This window comes from Mobula birostris, chromosome 4 (genome assembly GCF_030028105.1).
Source record: "Mobula birostris isolate sMobBir1 chromosome 4, sMobBir1.hap1, whole genome shotgun sequence".
Lineage (NCBI taxonomy): Eukaryota > Metazoa > Chordata > Chondrichthyes > Myliobatiformes > Myliobatidae > Mobula > Mobula birostris.
Window position 1 is genome coordinate 160,525,634 of NC_092373.1, and position 26,467 is coordinate 160,552,100.

The 26,467-nt window shown below is 41.2% G+C and overlaps 1 long non-coding RNA gene across 1 annotated transcript; it reads left to right on the forward strand.

The window, feature by feature from the left end:
* Nucleotides 1-435: 435 nt before the first annotated feature.
* LOC140196062 (uncharacterized) lies at nucleotides 436-24,748 on the forward strand. Its single transcript, XR_011885605.1, has 4 exons — nucleotides 436-500; nucleotides 609-735; nucleotides 1,082-1,234; nucleotides 24,593-24,748. It is a non-coding gene; the product is annotated as an uncharacterized lncRNA (long non-coding RNA).
* Nucleotides 24,749-26,467: the final 1,719 nt, after the last annotated feature.

A 26,467-nucleotide genomic window follows, 5' to 3' on the forward strand; every position in this document is an offset into this window, starting at 1 on the left:
ACATTCACCTGCCAAATCATCCTTACCTTCACTGGCACGTGGCACAGGCAGCAATCCAGAGATTACTACTCTGGACGTCCTGTGGCCAGTGACCTCTAACTACAAGCTCAGCATCAGTCTTAAAAAAAGGTTTGAAGCGTCGACAGTTTACTCTTTTCTGGAGATGCTGCCTGAGCCACTGAGTTCCTCCAATATTTTGTCTTGTGTTGTTTTGGATATCCAGCATTTGCGGACTCTCTCGTGTTCGTGATACACATCATCCAGAGGTTGACACTAATCTTGGACTTGCAGCTGGTATGGAACGGAAACAAGAATACATGGTTGTCTAAATGACTCACAACCTCAAACATTTCATTGCATCTGTAATTTGTATTTTTTCAGCCAAGTTGTGACTTAATACACAAGGGTTTTACAGTTTCAGTTTTGGTTTCGGTATCTGAGTGACAATGTCTGGAGTAACAAAGCAACTCAAGAAATGGATCCTCTGTGAGCTTCAGTTTGTAAGTCATTGTTGGTCTCCTGCCCTGGTAAAGTGTTAGAGAGACACTGTTATATGTGAGGGCAAGCCCACATACTTTCCAAATGCATCTTCCTCTTTTTCTTCTTAGGCAGTTCTGCAGGGTCGAGGATTACGTATTTCCACTGCTTTTGTGGTTCTGTGGGAAACATTGACTGTTCTATGGACAGGTCAGAGAGTGCTTGATACAGCTGGAGAGAAGAGGTGCAGGACACACGGTAAATGTTTTAGGGACAGCTTCTTCCCATCTGCCGTCCGCTTTCTGAATGGGCACTGAACCCATGGACTCTACTTCACAACTTTGCTCTCTTCTTGCACCACTTATTTAATTTTTAATATATATATATTTGTTATAATTTATAGTATATCTATTGCCCTGTACTGCTGTTGCACCCACCCATTTGGCGCAACTGCCTGTCGTCTTATACCCATCCCCAGTCCACTAATTATCCTGTTCTCCGGTCTCACCACTGCCCTTCTTGTCTATATACTGGGCATCTCACCTCTCCACTCTCAGTCCTGATGTATGATTTCAACCCCAAACGTTGTCAATTCTTCCCACAGATGTTGTTTGACTACAGAGAGGGGAGACTGCCTTTTCACCATTGGGGCATCGCTCGGCTACTGGAGAAGGATGACTGTCTTTTGATCGCCAGTGGGATTGCTCACTACTGGAGAGGGAAATGTCTGCTGCGGTCCCTGGAGAATGTTACCCAGGTTTTCTATGTTTTGGATATGTCTTTTTTTTAGTCTTATAGCTTTTTATATTCTGGGGGATTTGGGGGTCAATGTGCCTGATCCGTTTTTGTTCATTTTTTTATATAGAAGAATGAGGGGTGACCTCATTTAAACCTATTGAATGGTGAAAGGCTTTGATAGAGTGGATGTGGAGAGGATGTTTCCTATGGTGGGAAGTCTAAAACCAGAGGACACAGCCTCAGAATAGAGGGGCATCCTTTCAGAACGATGATGAGGAGGAATTTATTTAGCTGGAGAGTGGTGAATCTGTGGAATTCTTTGCATAGGCAGTTGTGGAGGCCAAATCTCCATGTACATTGATAGATTCTTGATTGGTCAGGGCATGAAGGGATACGGAGAAAAATGCCTGAGATTGGGACTGAAAAGAAAATTGGACCAGCCACAGTGCAATGGCGGAGTAGAATCGATGGGCCAAATGGCTAATTCCAATCCTATATCTTATGGCCTTATGGCCTTATTAACCAAGGCAGTGATGGAAGCATCTACAGAAGGAATCGAGCAGGCCTACCCAACAGTCAGCTCTTGTTAACAACTACTTGGCCGTTCATTATTCTAGTTATTGTTAAAGAGTTCCTTTGCTTAATCGTGTTAAAAATCCATTCCTCTTCCTTGTGAAAAGTCTACTTCTCCTCCCCATTAAAGGCCCAGTTGATTCCTGGTTAAATATTCCCTCCCTTGAGTTTCACTCTCCCATTCTTTGAAAGTCCCTCTTGTTACCTTTTTAAAGCGCCATTCTGTGATTCTTTGAGAGAACTATACGACATTTTGTCCTTCACAGACTATTCCTCCTGCAATACCTCCAAAATGTAAAGTATGTACAGATGACTGAAGACATTGGCATATTAGAGGCAGGGTATTGATAAGGCAGTACATATAGAGAAGGGCTTTAACTTGAACACTTACTATAGCTCAGGTAGGATGGAAGAATCAGAGGAAAATTGCAGAGGGTTGTAAACTCAGCCAGCTTCATCATGGGCATTAGCCTCCCCAACACCAAGGACAGCTTCAAAAGGCGGCAACCATCATTAAGGACTCCCACCACCAAGACCCGCCCTCTTCCCATTACTACCATCGGAGAAGAGGTGCAGGATCATGAAGACAACCAGTAAATGTTTTAGGAACAGCTTCTACCCCTCTGCCACCAGTTTTCTGAATGGGCACTGTACCCATGATTTTTTTCCTCACAATTTTTGCTCTCTTTTTGCACTATTTATTTATTTTAAAAATATATACATATCTTACAATTTATAGTATATTTGATGTATTGCACTGTACTGGTGCTGCAAAGCAACAAGTTCCACGTTTTTCAGGTTCATTAGTGAGACCAAAAATGTGGTAACTACATGGCCTTGGTTGGGGTGTGGACCAGACCATCATGCCTCAGGAGTTGCCTGTTGCAGCTGCTGGGTGAGGAGATGCTGAAGCTGGCTGTGTGCTGTTGGATGCCGTGACATATCGGGGGTTGGCTCTCCCATCTGTGCTGCCCTCCAGTGTTCACTTCAGGGAAGACAAGCCGGATTGAGTTTGTGTGCAGTTGTACTTGCGCGAGATGAGAAACTGCTGCAGGATGCTCTTGCAGGAGAACATCCATGCACCTTCAAACAACAGGCTGCGACACTCACACATTTGGCCTATATTATTATTTTTATTATTTTGTAACTGTATGTTTTTTCTGCTATCATAATTATATGTGCTGTGTGCTGAGTTACTGTTAGTACTGTGTTTTGCACCGTAGCCCCAGAGGAACGCTGTTTTATTTGGCTATATTCATGTGTATAGTTGAATGACAATTAAAATTTGACTTGAACTTGAATCCTAATTCTGTTTACATTCACAAAGCACTTCTGTTACATCAGAAGAATGCTCTGCAGGAGGCAACTGCAGAGCTCCGGTACGTGTCTCAGTACCATGCCCAGAGAGTCTGTTGAGTTAGGAGCATCGATGAGTGGTTTGGGAAAATTGTAAAGCATGAAAAGCTATAAGTTCAGAAACTGAAATGTCAGCAGTTCAAAAGTATTCATTCCCTTTTGCTCAGTACTTAGTTGAATCACCTCTTGCAGTTATTACAGCCAGAAGTCTTTTTGGGTAAGTCTCTATTAGCTTTGCACATCATGATGGAACAAGATTTGTCTATTCCTCCTTGCAAAGTTGTCCAAGCTGTGCCTGGTTAGTTGGGGTGCGGCAGTGGACAGCAATCTCTAAGTCTGAGATGCCAGAGATGTTCGATTGGGTTAAGGTTAGGACTCTGACTGGGCCACTAAAGGATATCAACTTTCTTCAATTGAAACCACTGCATGGTTGTTCTGGCAGAGTGATTTGGGTTGTTGCCCTGCTGAAAGACAAACTTCCTCCCCAGATTAAGCTTTCTGGCGGAGGCTAGTAGGATTTTATCCAGTATCTCTCTATATTTAGCCGCATTCATATTTCCATCAATCCTGACCAGATTTCCGGTCCCTGCTACTGAAAAGCATCCCTATAGCATGATGCTACCCGTACCACAATTTATAGTAGGGATGGTGTTACCTGGCTGCTGTGTATTACTACGTATACACCACTTAATGTTGAGGCCAAAAAGTTCTACTTTAGATTCATCTGACCACAAGACTTTCCTCCACTCCTTTACAGTATCTTCTAAATGACATTTTGCAAAGAGTAAATTTTTTTTTAGCTAGAGTTCCTTCCTTGCCATTCTTCCATAAATATCCTTTTTGTTTTAGGTCTTAGAGATTGTGGAGCCATGAACTTCATCTGCAGTTGCAGCCATTGACAATTGGTGTCATAGTAGCCTCTTTTACAAGTGCCATTCATTTCCAGCGGCAACATTTAGAGGATGGCATGAGCTAGGCAGTGTGGCTGTGCTTTCATATTTTTTCCACTTTTTCATGATGAACTGCACCGAGCTTCGAGGTATGTTCAACGCCTTTGAGATGGTCTTGTACACTTCCCCAAATTTATGTTTCTCTATTATCATTTCCCTGATTTGTCCTGAATGCTCTTTTGTCTATATTTTGGTTTGGTATGTTGAAATCTACCGTACTACTGGACCTGACAGAGGGGGGGGTATTAATTCTTATGAATTCATTAAAAGCAGGTGATAAAAAAGGCTGAGTACAGGGCTACGGTAGGAAACTTCGTCATATGGTATGAGCAGAATTACCTGCAGCTTAATGTGAAAAAGACTAAGGAGCTGGTGGTAGACCTGAGGAGAGCTAAAGTACCGGTGACCCCTGTTTCCATCCAGGGGGTCAGTGTGGACATGGTGGAGGATTACAAATACCTGGGGATATGAATTGACAATAAACTGGACTGGTCAAAGAACACTGAGGCTGTCTAAAAGAAGGGTCAGAGCCGTCTCTATTTCCTGAGGAGACCGAGGTCCTTTAACATCTGCCGGACGATGCTGAGGATGTTCTCCGAGTCTGTGGTGGCCAGTGCTATCATGTTTGCTGTTGTGTGCTGGGGCAGCAGGCTGAGGGTGGCAGACACCAACAGAATCAACAAACTCATCCGTAAGGCCAGTGATGTTGTGGGGATGGAACTGGACTCTCTCACGGTGGTGTCTGAAAAGAGGATGCTGTCTAAGTTGCATGCTATCTTGGTCAATGTCTCCCATCCACTACATAATGTACTGGGTGGGCACAGGAGTACATTCAGCCAGAGACTCATTCCACCGAGATGCAGCACTGAGTGTCATAAGAAGTCATTCCTGCCTGTGGCCATCAAACTTTACAACTCCTCTCTTGGAGGGTCAGACATCCTGAGCCAATAGGCTGGTCCTGGACTTATTTCATAATTTACTGGCATAATTTACATATTACTATTTAACTATTTTTGGTTCTATTACTATTTATTATTTATGGAGCAACTGTAATGAAAACCAGTTTCCCCGCGGATTAATAAAGTATGACTATGACTATGACTATACACCAACTTTCTACATCGAAAAATTGGGTGAGTTGGTAAGGTAACACTGTGTATTGCCCCTGAGGAAAGTTAGTGTAGATGAGATAAATACTTCTTCAGCCAGATAATTTTGATTTTTAATTTTTAGCTAATTGTTATGTTTTGGAATTTTTCTTTTGATTTGACATGTGCACAATGTTTTGTACATTAGCTCAAAAATCCTACTTCAATATATTTCAACTGTATAAAATGATCAGTGAAATGTGAAAATAGTTGTGGGTATTGAATACTTTTTCAAGGGACTGTCATTTTGATTAGATTCTTTATTGGATTCCTTGCACATGACATGAGCCTACTGTCAGTGAGCTTGCAGTATAGAAACTTTTGCCTAACTTGTCTAAATTGTTTTGCTGAGATAGTCACGTTTGCCTGCACTTAGCCCATATCCTTCTAAGCCTCTCTTGTCTATGTGTCTCTCTACCTAACCCAACTGCAGTTTGGTCTGTTTTTGTTCCAAGGTAATGATGTCTAAATACTGCAGACGTCCTCTGTTAATAGTGTAGTGTCTTAGACATCTAACACTGGTGTGTTTGAAATGTTTCCTTCTGTGCAAAATTCATTTATATATATTCTAGCAGCTATATCTAAATCATAAAAATTCCATTGTAATAATAGTAAAGAGACTGAATATTTCATGACCAAGATGGCACCCAGCTACAAAGTCCATCGATGTTGTGGCTCTGATTTTTATGTTCATAGTGATGGTTTGGGACAGCATGGAGAGTTAGCAGTCAGTTTGTAGTTTAGTGACAGGGATGAAGGAGAGTTAGAGGTCAGGGGCAGGAGCTGGTGTTTAGAGTCCAGGCTGGAATACTCCTAACTCGGAGGCCAGTGACCTGGAGATTGGGTTGTGTTGGATTGACAGGCACTGGGGAGACTAGTAATTTTCAAGTCATTGAATCCCGAGTTGGTGGTTCATGAAGGTCTGAAAGTCAAGGCCCAAGGTCAACGATTCAAGAAGTCACGGTGGTCATGACCTGAAGGTCAAACCCGCGATTGGCGAGTTCTGAGATCAATATCCAAAGGTTGAAGAAGTATGGAGGGCAAAACCGAAGATCAAAATCCAGCGTTTGGTGAGTCCAGTGGTAGAAAGTTTGAAAGGTCGAAGACCAAAGTCAGTGAGTGCAGAGGTAGGAATGAGTCCAGGCCAGAGCCTAGAGTTCAGAGTCCCAATGTCAGCAAGTCTGCAAATCTGCAAAGTCAGCAAAGCACAGTACGTGTGCTTGCAACACTGTGTGTCCGACAGAGTGATCAGCAGCACTGGGGCTCCACAGAGGACTGTCTTGTCTCCCTTTCTCTTCACCATTTACACCTCGGACTTCAACTACTGCACAGAGTCTTGTCATCTTCAGAAGTTTTCGGATGACTCTGCCATAGTTGGATGCATCAGCAAGGGAGATGAGCCTGAGTACAGGGCTACAGTAGGAAACTTTGTCACATGGTGTGAGCAGAATTTCCTGCAGCTTAATGTGAAAAAGACTAAGGAGCTGGTGGTAGACCTGAGGAAAGCTAAAGTACCGGTGACCCCTGTTTCCATCCAGGGGGTCAGTGTGGACATGGTGGAGGATTACAAATACCTGGGGATACGAATTGACAATAAACTGGACTGGTCAAAGAACACTAAGGCTGTAAACAAGAAGGGTCAGAGCCATCTCTTTTTCCTGAGGAGACTGAGGTCCTATAACATCTGCTGGACGATGTTGAGGATGTTCTACAAGTCTGTGGTGGCCAGTGCTATCATTTTTGCTGTTGTGTGCTGGGGCAGCAGGCTGAGGGTAGCAGACACCAACAGAATCAACAGACTCATTCGTAAGGCCAGTGATGTTGTGGGGATGGAACTGGACTCTCTCACGGTGGTGTCTGAAAAGAGGATGCTGTCTAAGTTGCATGCCATCTTGGACAATGTCTCCCTTCCACTACATATGTTCTGGGTGGGCACAGGGGTACATTCAGCCAGAGACTCATTCCACCGAGATGCAACACAGAACGTCACAGGAAGTCATTGCTGCCTGTGGCCATCAAAATTTTCAACTCCTCCCTTGGAGGGTTGGACACCCTGAGCCGATAGGCTGGTCCTGGACTTATTTCATAATTTACTGGCATAATTTACATATTACTATTTAACTATTTATGGTTTAATTACTATTTATTATTTATGGTGCAACTGTAATGAAAGCCAATTTCCCCCGGGATCAATAAAGTATGACCATGACTATGAAATCCACATACTTGGGCTAGATACTGGTGGTTGAAGGCCTGATGTCTGTGAGTTTGATAGTCTGAGGCCAAGGATTGGCAGCTTGTGTGTGTGAGGGAGTGAGTGGGTGGGAAAGGGAGTTGTTTTGCTGTTGTTGTTTTGTTCTATTGTTGTTTTTGCTGCTGCTTGTGTTGTTGAGTGCTGTGTGTTGTATTGAGTTTCTGTGTTGAACATTGTGGTCATGCTATGTTGTGCTGGAATGTGTGGCAACACTTGTGGTCTGCCCCTAGGGTTGTTAAGGTTGTTAATACAGACAAAACATTTCATTGAATGTTTTAACATAGACATGATGAATAAATCTGAATCTGAATCATTATGAAACCATTAGGAGGCACCAAGGAGAACATCCAACTTCATATCACAGGGAAACCGATCTGGACACTGAATTCACACTTGATGTCTGATGCATTTGATAAAAGAATGGATGGAAGCTGTAGTTTAGACCTTATACATTGTAGAAAAGCTTCATATTTTTGACTGATACTTTAAGATATAGACTTGGAAGATGTGTTGCTGGCAGCTGGTGCGGTTACACATTTTTTAATCTATTTCAATGATTGCTAAACCTTAAGCCATAATCGAGCTGTGGATTTAGCTCCCTCAGTTGAAATACGTTTACACCTGTTGTTGTGCCAAGAATGTCTTTATTAAAAGACTCCTTTAGAAAAGCAACCTATTTTTATAAAGTCTCTGCGTTAGGTTTAGATAAGGAAAGTTTGAACCCATGGGTTAAGGTTCTGCATTCATACTATGTAAATCTGGTTTACCAGCAGAGTATTTCAACTCACTATCACTTTTTTTTCACTCGTTTTTATTGAGTTTCAAATTGATAAACATAATAATGATAATGATACAAAGAGATCGGGATTACATTAATAACGGTTAATGTATACAGACGCAGACTCTGAGTAACATATTTAATTTAAACCTCCCAATCTCTTAATAACTGAACATGAAAAAGATCCAAAAGAAAAGTTTTTACCCCCACACTAAAAAAAACAAAACAAAACAGAAACTGGGCTGCCATATTTCATCAGTTAAAATCATTATTTGTCATTAACTCCGCTCCTCTATACACAAACAAAAAGTTATTAAAAAGGATTCGAAAAAGGTCAATTTACATCATATGAAAATGTTGAATAAATAGCCTCCAAGTTTCTTCAAATTTAACCCAAGGATCAGTGGTACCACTCCTAATTTTTTCCAAAATTAAACATGTTATAGTTTGGGAAAACCATTGGAATGTAGTAGGGGGATTAGAATCTTTCCATTTAAATAAAATGGATCTTCTGGCTATTAATTTAACAAATGCAATCAAACGACAAGCTGATGGGGATAAATGAATAAAGTCTATCATTGGTAATCCAAAAATTGCAGTAATAGGATGAGGTTGTAAATCAATACGTAAAGCTACTGAAATAATATCAAAAATGTCTTTCTAATATTTTTCCCAAAAGAGGGCAAGACCAGAACATATGCGTCAAGGAAGCTACCTCAGAATTACATCTGTCACAGACAGGATTTATATGACCATAAAAATGAGCTAACTTATCCTTAGACATATGGGCCCTATGACCCACCTTAAATTGTATCAAAGCGTGCCTAGCACACGTTGAAGAAGTGTTAACTAGTTGGAGAATTTTCTTGCATTTCTCTATGGGTAAAGATACCCGAAGTTCTCTTTCCCATTCATTCTTAATTTTATCAGACATACCTAGACGTATTTTCACAATTAAATCATAAACAGTTGCTATTAAACTCTTCTGGTAGGGGTTTAAAACTGGAAAATTTTCTGTAATTTCAATTTGATGTGATATCGGAAAAGTAGGTAAAATAACCTTCAAATATCTTCTAATCTGTAGATATCTGAAAAAATGTAATCTAGGCAGATTATATTTATTAGACAACTGTTCAAAGGACATGAGACAATTATCCATGAATAAATCATGAAAACATATTATTCCCTTTGTTTTCCATAAAAGAAAAGCTTGATCAGTTCTGGATGGTTGGAAGAAAGAATTAGCTATAATAGGACTTGATAGAATAAATTTATTCAATCCAAAAAATTTACAGAATTGAAACCATATTCGTATTGTATATTAGTTATTGGATTAATCGTTTGTTTATTCAGTTTAGTCAGTGCAAAGGGAAGCAAAGCCCCTAGAATAGAAGCCAATGAGAACCCCTGTATCACTATCACTTTTATAGTCAAATGATGTATGGGATCGGGCTGACAATGGTGATAATTAGACAGATTGCCTATTTGTAACATTGTTTCCTTCAAAATGAATTGAAGGGATTCCCAAATAGCACTGGAAATATACTTGCAAAATTACATCTTTGCCATGCTGTTACACTGCAGATAGAACAAGATGCTCCTCCCTTGGTTTATGTGCAAAGGTTAACATGAAAAAGGGAATTATTGATAGAGACACAAGAGGCTGCAGGTGCTATAATCTGGGACAACACGCATAGCAGGTCAGCAGGTCAGGCAGCATCTATAAAAGGAAACGAACAGTCAATGTTTTGGGTCAAGACCCTTTCTTTCAATCCAGATGAAGGGTCTGACTATTCATTTCTCCTCATAGATGAGGCCTGACTCACTGCTTTCTTCCAGCACCTTTTGTGTTGCTCTGTATTCTTGATCGAAACATAATAAAAAAAAGTTTAAAATATAAATTAATAAACAAGGAAAAAATGATAAAGGGTGTCTGGAAATAATAACAAAAGAATTTCTGCCTGACTACCTGGTCCCTCTTTTAAAACCTACTATATCTGCTGACCCTGTCCTAATACCCTCCAGATTGGATGTGTTCCAAATTTGGATCGGTAATATTTCAGCAATGTATCTTGGATCATGTTGCTTTATTACCAGCACTATATCAATCAATCTTCTTTGGAATTCTGGAAAAGAATATTAGTTATAAAGCGAAAGGTAGCTGTTGTAATTTGGGTTTATGCAAAAGTGAAGAAAAGATGCATGTGAGATAATCATTTCCCCTTGCTTGCTAACACTGAAATGGGCTCAGTCTGGCTCCATTACCAAATAATTCCTGGGCCTTCCTGATGGACAAAGAACCATTTTCTGCCTGTCAAGTCCTGAAAGAATTGACATGAAAGTTTCAAGTTCATTATCATTTCACACCTGTTACTGTCGACCGTGTCAATTTTTTTTATTTTAAGCAAAATTGTTCAAATCAGCAAGCCAAACGTTAGATATAAAAATGAATTTTTACAGATGTTCTTTTAAAACAGAAAGTACCATCTAACATCAAGGACTCCCACCATCCAGGCCATGCTATCTTCTCACTTTTGCCATTGGGAACGTGGTAGAGGAGCCTTAGGTCCCACACTACCAGGTTTTGGAACAGTAATTTCCCTACAACCAATAGGCTCCTGAACCAGTGAGGATAACTTCACTTAGTCTAACACTGAACTGAGTCCACAATCTATGGACTCACTTTCAAGGGCACTACAACTCAGGTTCTCAGTATTATTTATTTATTTTTATTTGCACAGTTCGTCTTCTTTTGCACTTCGGTTGTTTGTCATAGCTTTCCATTCATTCTGTTGTGCTTTGTTTTCCTGTGAACACCTGCAAGAACATGAATCTCACAGTAGCATACGGTGACATACACATACCTTGATAATAAATTTATTTTGAACGCTAAAACTGGGATATTTATAAAATTCCTACTTTACATACTCATCGAGGTTGTGAACATAAAGCAGTGTGTGAAATACTCGCATGCAGTCCTGCCACCATTAGGGAAAAGAATGGATTACAAGTTACTGTATCCCACGCAGGGAAAGAGAAACGTTGGCATAATTGAAGTATGTTGTACTTTAACTGGAGTTTATACAAAGATTCCACAACCTAATGTTTATTCCTAAAGGGGAAAAGTTGTTATAATGCTGACTTTTTGTCCATAATTTCAGTTGCTTTCAATCTGTGGTATAGTTCCTACAACACCAAAGTAAGTTGGCTCACCGTCAATATACCTTTTGATATCCAAGGGTTCAGAGGTGACCTGTGTTTATCTAATGTTGCAGTTGCCAGCTTCATGCCTTTGAGAAGAAAGAAAGACTTGCAGTTACATTGTGCCAAGTAGCCTCAGGACGTCCCAAAACCATCTGTAGTAAATGAGTACTTTGGCAAATTGTTTCCTTTGGCTGTGTAAGAAAGCAACAAGCAGTTTATCCCCAGTAAGTTCCCAAAACAACAAAGTCATAGATTTAAAAGGCAGTGCACTGACTTTTGAATAAATCCAAACTTACCAAACAGCTGGGAGCTGCAAAGGAGTTACCCCGATAAAGAATCACTCACTAAATTCCAGCTCAGCAATTCTCTTCCACTAAAATTAATGGTGGACACTCTCTACACCAAACACAACCTGGGAAAGGACGTATTGTAGCTGTGGATTCCCCCAGCAAAAGTGGGATGAATTATTACAATTTTAGGCATTCGGAGAAACAACAGTGAATAGTTAACTGCAGCTTCAGGACCTGTAGGGTTAACTGTGTAGTATTCCAATGTTGCTGAATGTTCTGTAGGGGAAAGTTGACACAGATTGAGTCATAGAGTTGTACAGCTTAGAAATGGGCCCTTGGGCTCACCACATTTGTGCCAAACTTTCTACCCTACACTTTTGCCCACGCTAGGATTATATTCTTTAACGCCTCGCCTTCTTAAGTGACGGCCTAAATGCTTCTTAAATATATTTGATTTCAGCACCCCCTCTGAGAATGAGTTCCAGAAATCAATTGCTGTCTGTGTAAAATGCTTACCCTTCAGATCTCCTTTAAAAGTCTTTCATCTCACATTAAACCTATGACATCTTGTTTTTAATAGCATGGGAAAATAATTCAGACCACCTACATTAACTAGGCCTCATATAATCTTATATTTCTGTCAGGTCAGCCCTTAGCCTCCTTTACTTGAGGGAAAACAAATGAAGCCTATCCAAAAGCGCAAACTCGAGGACATCTGCAGATGCTGGAATTTCAAGCAACACACATAAAAATTGCTGGTGAATGCACCAGGCCAGACAGCATCTCTAGGAAGAGGTGCAGTCGAGGTTTTAGGCTAAGACCCTTTGTCAGGACTAACTGAAAGAAGAGATAGTAAGAGATTTGCAAGTGGGAGGGGGAGGGGGAGATCGGAAATGATAGCAGAAGACAGGAGGGGGAGGGATGGAGCCAAGAGCTGGACAGGTGATTGGCAAAAGGGATATGAGAGGATCATGGGACAGGAGGCTTAGACAGAAAGAAAGGGGGAGGGGGGAAGCCCAGAGGATGGGCAAGGAGTATAGTGAGAGGGACAGAGGGAGAGAAAGGAGAGAGAGAGAGAGAAAGTAAATAAACAAATAACGGATGGGGTATGAAGGGGAGATGGGGCATTAACGGAAGTTAGAGAAGTCAATGTTCATGCCATCAGGTTGGAGGCTACCCAGACGGAATATAAGGTGTTGTTCCTCCAACCTGAGTATGGCTTCATCTTGACAGTAGAGGAGGTCGTGGATAGACATGTCAGAATGGGAATGGGACATGGAATTAAAATGTGTGGCCACTGGGAGATCCTGCTTTCTCGGGCGGACAGAGCGTAGGTGTTCAGCGAAATGGTCTCCCAGCCTGCATCGGGTCTTGCCAATATATAGAAGGCCGCACCGGGAGCACCAGACACAGTATATCACTCCAGATGACTCACAGGTGAAGTGTCACCTCACCTGGAAGGACTGTCTGAATGGTGGTGAGGGAGGAAGTGTAAGGGCATGTTCCGCTTGCAAGGATAAGTGCTAGGAGGGAGATCAGTGGGGAGGGATGGGGGGGAATGAATGGACAAGGGAGTCGCGTAGGAAGCGATCCCTGCGGAAAGTGGGGGGGGGGGAGGGAAAGATGTGTTCAGTGGTGGGATCCCATTGGAGGTGGTGGAAGTTACAGAGAATTTTTTTTCTCTCTCTCCTTTTTCTCCCTCTGTTGCTCTCACTATACTCCTTCTGTTAGGCCTGACGAAAGGTCTCGGCCCAAAACGTTGACTGTACCTCTTCCTATAGATGCTTCCCAGCCTGCTGCGTTCACCAGCAATTTTTATTTGTATTGTTTGAAGCCTATCCAATCTCTCCCCATAACTAAAGTCCTGCACTCCAGGCAACATTCAGGTGAATCTACTCTGCACTCTCTCCAGGACATCCACATCCTTCCTAAAGTGTGGTTAACGGAAGTACATAAAATTTGCCCACTTTCCCTCACAAAATCAGGCTAATGTGATAATGGTGAAATTATTGATTATAAATATTATTCAGAATAACTGGGAAGTTTTCCCTATGGCTTTCAAAATAGTGCATGGAATCGTTTGCAACAAGGATTGCTTCATTTGCATCAGTCATACAGATTCTCTGGTTTCTGGCAGTAATTGGCAGTTTCACCAATATTCCCACTCAAACTTTGGCTATTCTTAATGTCCTCCTCTGAAAAATGCTGGTTAATTGAAGGATAATAATTCCCACAACATGTACAGACTCTCCACCGCACCAGTCTCCGTTTCTTGTACGGGAAACACTGGACTCTGGGAGACAGCACCAATATTTATTGGCTTTCAGTTCCTGGAAAACACTTACATTCTGGAACAGTAAGTCTTAATTTGTAAAAGTGGAAAGCAACAGTGTAGACTGTGTGTGCTATTTGTAAATCTAATTAACTGGCAGTAAAACTCCCTCATAAAATAAGAACATATGGAAGAAACGAAAGATCATTCAATATATCCACGCTTCATTCCGGCACATCATACAGATCCTGTATCTCATTCACTTTATTACTTGACCTCTATATCGCTTATCATCCCTATATTCTCATTACCTTGGTCTCTAATAGTTGTTCCTCGCACTCAGAATATCAAATGAATATTGCATTTTGATATGCATCTAAATTTGTGAATATCCTACTAATTAACTTGTATTAAACACTCCTATTTTTAATAAAATCTGTTATTCAAAGGTTAAACCAAATGAGATAAGGTAATGAAATGTTAAGTTAGATAGCAGTGAAACATAATTTCAGATATATTTTGCTGTTTATGCGTCAGCGCACCATGTACCATAAAACTTGAATGTGCTTGGGTTCCTGTAGCCATACCTACTGAGATGGAGGAAACTACTTATTGGGAACAAAGTGTTTTCAGCTGGATAAAAAAAAACTTCAGTTCATTGTTTCTGGAACAAAGTTGACGGAGTGTTCATACAGATGATCTCATAAGTTAGTAATAGAGATAAAAACACATTTACAAACAAGAGAAAATCTGTATATGCTAGAAATCCAAGCAACACACACAAAATGCTGGAGGAACTGAGCAGGCCAGGCAGCATCTACAGAAAAGAGTACAGTCAACGTTTGTAGTTAATTTAGAAATTACCTAGGGTTACCCATAGCCCTCTATTTTTATAAGCTCCATGTAGCTATCCAGGAGTCTCTTAAAAGACCCTATCGTATTCGCCTCCACCACTGTCGCTGGCAGCCTATTCCACGCGCTCACCAATCTCTGCGTAAAAAACTTACCATTGACATCTCCTCTGTACCTACTTCCAAGCACCTTAAAAATGTGCCCTCTCATGTTAGCCATTTCAGCCCTGGGAAAAAGCCTCTGACTATCCACACGATCAATGCCTCTCATCATCTTATACACCTCTATCAGGTCACCTCTCATCCTCTGCCGTTCCAAGGAGAAAGGTCAAAGTTCACTCAACCTATTCTCATCAAGCATGCTCCCCAATCCAGGCAACGTCCTTGTAAATCTCCCCTGCACCCTTTCTATGGTTTCCACATCCTTCCTGTAGTGAGGCGACCAAAACTGAGCACAGTACTCCAAATGGGGTCTGACCAGGGTCCTTTATAGCTGCAACATTACCTCTTGACTCCTAAACTCAATCCCACAATTGATGAAGGCCAACGCACCGTATGCTTTCTTAACCACAGAGTCAACCTGCGCAGCCGCTTTGAGGGTCTTATGGACTTGAACCCCAAGATCCCTCTAATCCTCCACACTCCCAAGAGTCTTACCATTAATACTATATTCTGCCATCATATTTGACCTACCAAAATGAACTACCTCACACTTATCTGGGTTGAACTCCATCTGCCACTTCTCAGATGAGTATTGCATCCTATCAATGTCCTGCAGTAACCTCTGAAAGCCCTCCACACTATCCACAACACCCCCAACCTTTGTGTCATCAGCAAATTTACAAACCCATCCCTCCACTTCCTCATCCAGGTCATTTATAAAAATCACGAAGAGAAGGAATCCCTGAGGCACACCACTGATAACCGAACTCCATGCAGAATAAGACCCGTCTACAACCATTCTTTGCCTTCTGTGAGCAACCCAATTCAGGATCCACAAAGCAAGGTTCCCTTGGATCCAATGCCTAGTTACTTTCTCAATAAGTCCTGCATGGGTACCTTATCAAATGCCTTGCTGAAATCCATATACACTACATCTACTGCTCTACCTTCATCAATGTGTTTAGTCACATCCTCAAAAAATTCAATCAGGCTCATAAGGCATGACCTGCCTTTGACAAAGCCATGCTGACCATTCCTAATCATATTATCCCTCTCCAAATGTTCATAAATCCTGCATCTCAGGATCCTTTCCATCAAATTACCAACCACTGGAGTAAGACACACTGGTCTATAATTTCCTTACCTATCTCTACTCATTTTCTTGAATAAGGGAACAACATCTGCAACCCTTCAATCCTCCGGAACCTCTCCCGTCCCCACTGATGATGCAAAGATCATCACCAGAGGCTCAGCAATCGCTTCCCTTACCTCCCACAGTAGCCTGGGGTGCATCTCGTCTGGTCCCAGTGACTTATCTAACTTGATGCTTTCTGAAAGCTCCAGTGCATCCTCTTTCTTAATGTCTATGTGCTCAAGTTTTTCAGTCTGCTGTAAGTCATCCTTACAATCTCCAAGATCCTTTTCCGCAGTGAATATTAAAGCAAAGTATTCATTAAGTACCTCTGCTACCTCCTCTGGATCTGTACATACTTTTCCACTGTCACACTTTATTGGTCCTATTCTCTCATGTCTTATCTTTTTTCTCTTCACATACTTGTAGAAAGCCTTGGGGTTTTCCTTAATCCTGCTCGCCAAGGCCTTCTCATGGCCCCTTCTAACTCTCCTAATTTCATTATTAAGCTCCTTCCTGCTAGCCTTATAATCTTCTAGATCTCTATCATCACCTAGTTTTTTAACCTTTCGTAGGCTTTTCTTTGCTTTTTGACTAGATTTTCAACAGTCTTTGTACACCACAGTTCCTGTACCCTACCATCCTCTCCGTCTCATTGGAACGTACCTATGCAGAACACCACACAAGTACAGTATCCCCTGAAGATTTGCCACATATCCTCCATACATTTCCCTGAGAACATCTGTTCCCAATTAATGCTTCCAATTTCCTGCCTGATAGCTTCATATTTCCATTACTTCAATTAAACACTTTCCTAACTTGTCTGTTCCTATCCCTCTCCAATGCTATGGTAAAGGAGATAGAATTGTGATCACTATCTCCAAAATGTTCTTCCACTGAGAGACCTGACACCTGATCAGGTTCATTTCCCAATACCAGATCAAGTACAGCCTCTCCTCTTGTAGGTTTATCTACATATTGTGTCAAGAAACCTTCCTGAACACACCTAACAAATTCCACCCCATCTAAACCACTTGATCTAGGGAGATGCCAATCAATATTTGGGAAATTAAAATCTCCCCTGTTACAATTACACCTTTCCAGAATCTGTCTCCCTATCTGCTCCTCAATGTCCCAGTTACTATTGGGTGGTCTATTAAAAACACGTAGTGTTATTGACCCCTTCCTGTTCCTAACTTCCACCCACAGAGACTCAGTAGACAATCCCTCCATGACTTCCTCCTTTTCTGCAGCCATGACACTATCTCTGATTGGCAGTGCCATGCCCCCACCTCTTTTGCCTCCTTCCCTGTCCTTTCTGAAACACCTAAAGCCTGGCACTCTAAGTAACCATTCCTGCCCCTGAGCCATCCAAGTCTCTGTAATGGCCACAACATCATGGCTCCAAGTACTGATCCATGCTCTAAGCTCATCTGCTTTGTTCATGATACTCCTTGCTTTAAAATAGACACATCTCAAACCATCGGTCTGAGCACATCCCTTATCTATCACCTGCCTGTCCTCTCTCTCGCACTGTCTCCAAGCTTTCTCTATTTGTGAGACAACTGCCTCTTCCTCCATCTCTTCAGTTTGGTTCCCACCCCCCAGCAATTCTAGTTTAAACTCTCCCCAATAGCCTGAGCAAACCTTCCTTCCTGGATATTGGTCCCCCTGGGATTCAAGTGCATCCCATCCTTTTTGTACAGGTCACGCCTTCCCCAAAAGAGGTCCCAATGATCCAGAAATCTGAATCCCTGCTCCCTGCTCCAATCCTTCAGCCACGCATTTATCCTCCACCTCATTCTATTCCTCTACTCACTGTCACATGGCACAGGCAGTAATCCCGAGATTACTACCTTTGAGGTCCTGCTTCTCAACTTCCTTCCTAACTCTTAGTATTCTGTTTTCAGGACCTCCTCCCTTTTCCTACCTATGTCATTGGTACCAATATGTACCACGACCTCTGGCTGATCAAATTCCACTTCAGGATGTTGTGGATGGGATCAGAAACATCCCGGACCCTGGCACCTGTGGGGCAAACTACCATCCATAAAATCGTCTATCTGGCCCCCTAACTATAGAGTCCCCAATCACTGCTGCCACCCTCTTCCTTTCCCTACCTTTCTGAGCCACAGGGCCAGACTCTGCCTGAGACGCGACCGCTGTTGCTTCCCCCAGGCAGGTCGCTCCCCCACAACAGTACTCAAACAGGTGTACTCTCTAGTATCTGATTCTTGCCCTTCCTTCTCCTGTGATGAAAGCTAATATTGTTTTCATCCTTTGATAGCTGCTGATTTGTGCGGGGGAGCTGTAAACTATTCCCCTTGTAATACAAAACTTCCTATAAATGAACTTCTCAGGTTATAGCTCTGAGTCAAATTAATGAAATGGTATATTTGATGTGAAAGCTGAAATCTGTCAAATAGGAGTTTGTGTTTAAAATGTTATAAAAAACCTTGATTTGTTGGGATCGCTCATAATTTAAAGTTGTTTATATTCAGAAGGCAGGCAGTAATCCATGGTTTAGCCTTTTCTATAAATGTAGGAGACACAGTTCTAGAATGAATGAATCATAGAACTGTTACAGCACCGAACACCTTTGGACCCCTTGAGTCTATGCCATCTCCAAGTAGAATGACTCACTATCCCAAATCCCCTGCTCTTTCCCATAACCTGAAGTTCCTACTCAATTTTATAAGACACTAACAACAGCAATTTCACTACCCCTACAGCGAGTAAATTCCAAATCCATTCTATTGTCCGCGTAAAAATGTTCCTTCTCACATTGTCTTGTGTTTTTTTCTCAAAGGTTTAAATACTGTATGTGCCTTCTAATTCTTGGACCATTCCTAAAATGACACTTCCCTTTACCTGTCGTATCTAAACCATTAATGATCTCGGAGCAGCTTCTTTGCTCAGGACTAATAGGAAATACCACAATTTGAGGAAGTGACTTTAGCCAGCATTTGATGTTCATCAGTAATTGAAGGCCCTTGCTACTGAACTTAAAGTAGGTAAGCCTACAGCCAAGCAATGATTAGATCATAGCACAACAATGATTCGATGTGTCTTTAGAAGTTATCGGGTCATACTGCACAGAAATAGACTCTTTAGTGCTTTGACTCCATGCCAATGATAAAACACTCATTTACATTAATCCTACACTGATCCTATCTTATTCTCCCAATTGATCCCATTTTACTCTTCCAATATTCCCTCAGTGTCACCCCCAACCCAGATTCTACCACTCATCTCAGTGGTACTGAGGATATTCGAAGCTAGTGTATTTAACAGTGCGTCTCAGACTACAGTGGAGTGTCATCCTAGGTGCCTAGGCTGGATCTTGAATGAATAATCTACAGATTCAAGTGCTTTCAACTGCATAGAGCTGATAATAAACAAAAATTTGCATTATAGTCATCATAATAAAGCTGATTAGTTTGCTTTGCATTGCCCAAATCCACTTTAGTAATTTACAAGATTCCTGTCATTTTCCCAGAAATTTCAATGTGTTTTCTGTTATTTCAAGTTAAACGCAGAATGCTTCAACTAGTTTTACTAATGATGGTGACAATGAGATACATTAAGACTTAATTTTCCACCCTGCAGAAATCAAGTGATCTATGATCAAGATAATGTGTCCTTGTAGCATCCTGAGAGCAGCTCTTTCTTTATCCTTTGCTGTTTTTGCCCAGATCCATGTTAGTAACCTAAAAGCTGTTGTTAGTTCCCTGGAAAGCTATCTGTTATTTGTTCATTCAAAATGAGCACAAATATTTCAATTATTTTTACAAACGACAATGAGGTGCATCCAGACTTGATTTTTTTTTACACTATGTAAATCAATTTTTTTAGTAAAACCAAGAAAGCCAAATTTTAATAATTTGTCTCTCAAATTAGGTAATTGGTAATTTGAGTTGATAAAATGAGCAGAATAATGACCCACTGGGTTTAATTTTCTTACCACCTTCGTTATCCACTTGTACTGCTGCTTTCAAGAATCCTTAAAACACACACACCAGGAGTCCTTCTGTTCCGTAGTATTTCCAAGGGTCCTATCATTCAGTATGACTAACCTAGCTCCATTAGTCCTTCACATATACATCACTTACCATTTTTGAGGACATTCATGATATACTTTTTTCATTGACTGAGATATGGCGTATAAGAGCAAGGATGCCAGATATTATACAACCAATCTAAAACATTCGTTTGGCCACAGTTGGACTATAGTGTGTAATTCTGGACTCCATATGATACAAACAACCTGTTTGTACTGTGGTGAATGCAAAGTTGGTTTGCCAGTGTGCTGTGATCCAACTAAGACCCCTGTGGCGGAGCTGGCAGAAGGTGGCACATCACAACAGCAGTGAAGGCAGAGGAAAGTTGCAGCACTGCAGGGTCCTCAGTCTTGTAATCCGTGCCACTGGACCCTGACACCGATTCGTCAAAGACAGAGAGAAATGTGAACTGAAGAGAGAAGGAGAAATTTGTGGGTGAAAAGATGATGAAATCATGCAGATTAGTCATGAATAGCAAGTCAAAGCTGCAATAAAGTTGTTTGGAAATATCAAATACCCGAATTCTTTCTGAGATACTCCAGATGATTTACACTGAGGAGGCAGTGGTTGGGAGAGCTGGTCTTGTATAAGGTGAATGATAAACCTGACTGTGATAATAAACTAGATCCTGATTCTGATTCTGACACACAAGAATGTGGGTTCAATTTCAGCATTTGGATAGGTACATGGATGGGAGGGACATGGAGGGCTATGGTCCAGGTGCGGGTTGTTGGGAGCAGGGAGATTAACAATGCAGCGCGGACTATATGGGCAAGGGGCCTGGTTCCGTGCTGCAGTATTCTATGACTGTCTGACTCCAAGCCAGAAGAAACTCAGATTTTCCTGTGGTTTGTCGAAAAGGAAACCAGGAAAAAGCCTAGTGTTCACATGGAGGATCTGGGCCGAATCCAGAGATATTTATAAAGTGTGACTGTGATTTGTGTCAAATGATAGGCTAGAATGGAAGATCTCCACCAATGACTTAAGCCTTCTTCTTAGATTTTTTCCAGGAAAACATGCTCCCACTTTAAAGTATCCACTATGGTGTATTATATTCATTACTTTCATTTACTTTCATTTCAACTGTCAAAATGTTAATATTGCTCAGTAACTGGATTTTACCCACTTCTGATGAACTATATAGGTTCTGCATTAATTGTAATTAGGATCTTCACAGAAACTTGCAAAATTGGGCAGAAATATATTAAAAATAATGCATATTTATTTGTTAAAAGAGTATCTATATAGTTCCTATCTGGGGTCATTTGTAGGGATAGCATCATTGCTGAAAAACAAATCATTGCTTGCAGAACTCTCCATGGCAGCCAAAGTGTGGTAGTAGGAAAAATTGATATGGAGCTGAGGGGAATTACTGGGAAAGGAGATATCTTGTTTTCCTAGATATCTGGGCTCTCTCCAATCTATGAATGGTGTTATTGACTTCTGTGTTCTGGAGTTATAGATTTATAGTGTCATACAGCACAGAAACAGGCCCTTTGGCCCATATCATCCATACCGATCAAGTTGGAATTGGTAATTGGTAATTATTTATTTTGCTACATGCACTATGGTACAGTAAAAAGCTTTGTTTTGCATGCCATCCTTACAGATAATTTCAAAACGTTAAGTACATTAAGGTTGAACAAAGGGAAAAACAGTAACAGAATGTAGAATTTTGTACGCGGTTACTGTTATAAAGAAAGCTCAGTGCGGGTGACAATGAAATGCAAGGGTCACAAGACAGTGAATTGCGAGATTGAGAGTTCCGTTTAAGAGGTCTGCTTATGGAGCAGGAGAGAAGCTGTCTTTGAGCCTGATGGTGTGCGTCTTCAGGCTTTTGTATCTTCTGCCCAGTGGAAGGGGAAAGTAAAGTGAATGATCGGGATTGGGGGTGGGGAGGAGTCATTGATTACGTTGGATGCTTTCCTGAGGTGGCTAGAGGTATAGAGAGTCCATGGACAGAGAGGATGCTGGTTTTCATGAGGGACTGATCTGAGTTCACAACTTAACTGAGCTAGTTACATGTGTCTATACTTGGCTCACAAACCTTTAAACCTTTGCTTTTCATGTGACTGTTCAAATGACTTTTAAGTGTCATATTTGCACCTGCCTCTACACTTCCTCTGGCAGCTCGTTTGAGATACTCTCCTCCCTCTGTATGAAAAGTTGCTTCTCAGGTCCCTTTTAAATCTTTCCCCCATCACCTTAAACCTGCACCCTTTGGTTTTGGATGCCTCCACTTTGAAGAAAAGACTTTGGATATTCATCTTATCTAAATAGTCCAAGCTACTTCAGATCAGGGGCACTGGTGTTTGCATGCATCATTTGTTATAAGCAGTAATCAGTAAAGAATCAGAATCAGGTTTATTTTCACTGACATATGTCCTGAAATCTGTTGTTTTGCAACAGCAGTACAATGCAAAGACATGAAAATTACTATTAATTTCAAAATATTGTGTGCAAAAAGGGAATAATGAAGTAGTGATCATGTGTTCATGGACCATTCAGAGTTGTGATTGTGGAGGGAAAGAAGCTGTTCCGAAATCATTGAGTATGGGTCTTCAGGCTCCTGTACATCCTCCCCAATGGTAGTAACGAGGAGAGGGCATGTCCCAGATAGTGTTGGTGCTTAGTGATGGATACTGCCTTCTTGAGGTACCGCCTCTTGAAGATGTTCTTGATGGTGGTGAGGGCAACGCCTGTGTGAGTCTACAACCTTCTGCAGCCTCCTGCGATCCTGTGCATTGGAGTCTCCACAACAGGCTGTGACACGGAGGGTCAGAACGCTCTCCAACATACAGGTGTGCATCACTTAATGTCCACGATACATTCTGTGAAATCAGATGTTATGTGATTTGGACGTTGTGCGAACACCATATTATATACTCAGCAAACCTATATGGAGTACTGCAGTGTACCTGTATTGACTAAATAGCCAAGAACTTACACTAAAACTGTATACTGTACACTATAATACATACATACACTATTTTTAAAATTTCATTTTAACCTTTTTAATTTTTTCAGTTTTTCAACTTTTATGTAAACACTTTCTTAGCCTATATCACACAGAATTTGTATCAAAGACAATCAGGATCATCCATATCACTGTTCTCAACTTCCTCATAGCGTTCCACTGGAAGAGTTTCAGGTCAAATAACCTGCGTTTGGAAGCCATGACGCACTTTACAGTAATATTTTCGAAAGAAAATTAAACAGACAGATAACACTACTACACTCCAGAGACGTACGATACACAAGATTGGCTACGTCCGCTACATCGCCTTCTCCGATCAGGACTACGGACGTATATGCGATCAGGCGTTGTCCTCTTTGGTGACATCTCCTCAACCTCCTAATTAAATAGAGCTGCTACCTTCTTCTGGATTGCATCAATATGTTGGGCCCGGGATAGGACCTCGGAGATACTGATGCCCAGGAACTTGAAGCTGCTCACCACTTCCAGCAATGACCCCTCAGTAAGGGCTGGTATGTGTTTTCCCGACTTCTACTCCCTGAAGTCCACAATCTATCCCTTGGGCTTGCTGGTGCTGAGTGCGAGGCTGTTGTTGTGATGCCACTCAACCAGCCGATCTATCGTACTCCTGTACACCCCCTTGTTGCCATCTGAGATTCTACCAACAATAGTGGTGCCATTGTCAAATTTGTAGATGGCCTTTGAGCTGTGCTTAGCCATGTAGTCAGAAGTGCAGTGAGAGAAGAACAGTAGGTTAAGTACACATCCTTGAGGTGCACCTGTGTTGAATTTCAGAGAGGAGGAGATGTTATTATCGATCTGCACAGACGGTGGTCTATTGATAAGAAGCAAGGATACAGCTGCAGTTGCAATTAAAAGGACCACTGCTGGCTGGTTATCCATAATGCCAACCAGAGGACAATGAGGCAGAGGGCTGCTATACAAAAGAATTCAACATTTCTGTGAAGATTTTATAAATAACATTTTTATTCCCCAGCCCTGTGACAGGAGCTCCTTGGTTTTCTGTCAGTGAGTTTTGGAGGCTGTAGGATACAAATCTTTAATGTCTGTCAGCAGTGAAGGAAGCACAGCATGACCCATTTCAGTGACCGCTGCCATGGAAAGTTCAGCCGTGTTAAGCCAACTATGCACAGTTTAGTCCAGTCCAATTTTCTCGGTGCTGGATACCAAACTTTGTGCAATCAGGCACACAAAATGTGCACAAATGGGTTCAACTTCTAGGCTCCAAATATGATGATTCCTATATAAATTTTGCTAACAAATCTCACTTCATGTCATGAAATGAGGCTATAATTGATGAGCTTCATTTTTTTCTGCAGTTCTGCTAAAACTTTGTCTATCTCCACAGGTGTTGCCCAGGCTTTCTGCTTTTATTTCTGACCGATGACCCTGACCAAACAAAGGCAAGTACCTGATTAGTGGGAATCCAAGGTCAGTACACATTGAACAGTGGTTTATTTCCAGAGCTGACGTGAAAATGCAAGAGCATATCCCGGCTGGTGTTGTGTCTTTATGGAAATTAAATTAAATGGGCAGTATTCACATTCAAGACAGATGGTGGAAAGCTTTAGGTTTACACAACAATGTGATGTAAAGAGTTTAGCCATATGATTACAGTTGTGGAATACTGAAGGAGAAAAAAACTGGAATGATCTAATTTATTTTATGCCATTCTAGTATTCACATGAGGAAAAGACAATGGAGTTGTTGACTCATTGAAGCAACCAATCTTTTTCACTGAGGCTGCAGTAGAGCTGAATGAAGGGAGGAAGGCTGTTGCAATGGATACACTTGGGAACCAATCTCAACTGTTCCACCCATACATATCACACTTAATATAGATCATGTCTGAAATTACTCATATATTGTTTCCTAAAGTACTATCACTTGAAATTTAACATAAAATCATTATAACAGCTAATACAAATTCCTTTACAATGACAAAATGGAGTAAGGGTCTGGCTTTTGTGGTAGAGTGGCTCCCATAGGCAAAGCTGTTATGATTTCTCATGGACTTTCTTTGGAGAATGCAGACATTTACAATAGCATCTTGAGAAAAAGGAATTTTATGAAAGACTCAGTGCAGGATTAGCCTTCATCCTCCAATAAATCAAGAAGATGACATCAGCTACTACAAGCTAGGTAATTTATTGCTGTCAATCAGACTGTGTAATACAGTGGATTCTGGTTAATTGGGCCATCAGTTAATTGGAATAGCCACTTATTTGGATGACTCTTAAAGAACAAAAACAAATTGAGAAAATCCTTGGAGCGAAGGAGGATGAGAGGTGACCTGATAGAGAAATATAAGATGATGAGAGGCATTTGTTGTGTGGACAGTCAAAGGCTTTTTCCCAGGGCTGAAATGGCTAGCACGAGAAGACATAGTTTTAAGGTGCTTGGAAGTAGGTACAGAGGAGATGTCAGGGGTAAGTTTTTTACACAGAGTGGTGAGTGTGTGGAATGGGCTGTCGGCAACGGTGGTAGGGGCGGATACGATAGGGTCTTTTAAGAGACTCCTAGACAGGCATATGGAGCTCAGAAAAATAGAGGGCCATGGGTAACTCTAGGTAATTTCTCAGGTAAGGACATGTTGGGCACAGCTTTGTCGGCCGAAGGACCTGTTTTGTGCTGTAGTTTTTCAAGGTTTCCGTGTTTCTATGAGAAAATAGCCAGGATTCCCTTTGTTTATTTGTGACACTATGTTGCTTACTTTGGGCAGAAGCCTGTTGCCTAACAGTTTCTAACTAGCATCAGTCGCGGGCACATCTGTGGCCATTAGACATTACACCTTAGATCGAACAGTTTTAAAATAGCGTCATTTGCATGTTTGTGTTCAAAAAGCAGTTGTTTTTGTCACTTATAGTTGGTGACTAATAAACAGTAAGACGTTTCAGAATTTGCTCACTGCGATCTCAAGCATTCAAGCTTGGAAATGCCAGAAACGGCCTGGAGAGAAAATGAAACAATTTCACTACTCCACCAGGTTAGTAACAACAAAGAAGTTGAAGGTATTGACAATCATCTTGAATATTACAATTAAAATGAAGATTTGGTGGATGCAATCATTGAAAGCAGTGCTTGAAGGCAGTCCACTATATGTACTAGGTGTCGGCACTGATTTTGGTCATTTACAGTCAATTAAAAGAACAGATCTGTGTACACTGAGTGAATTGCTCTGTTGATACCTATTAGAAACTACACAGTTTTATATAACTGTAGC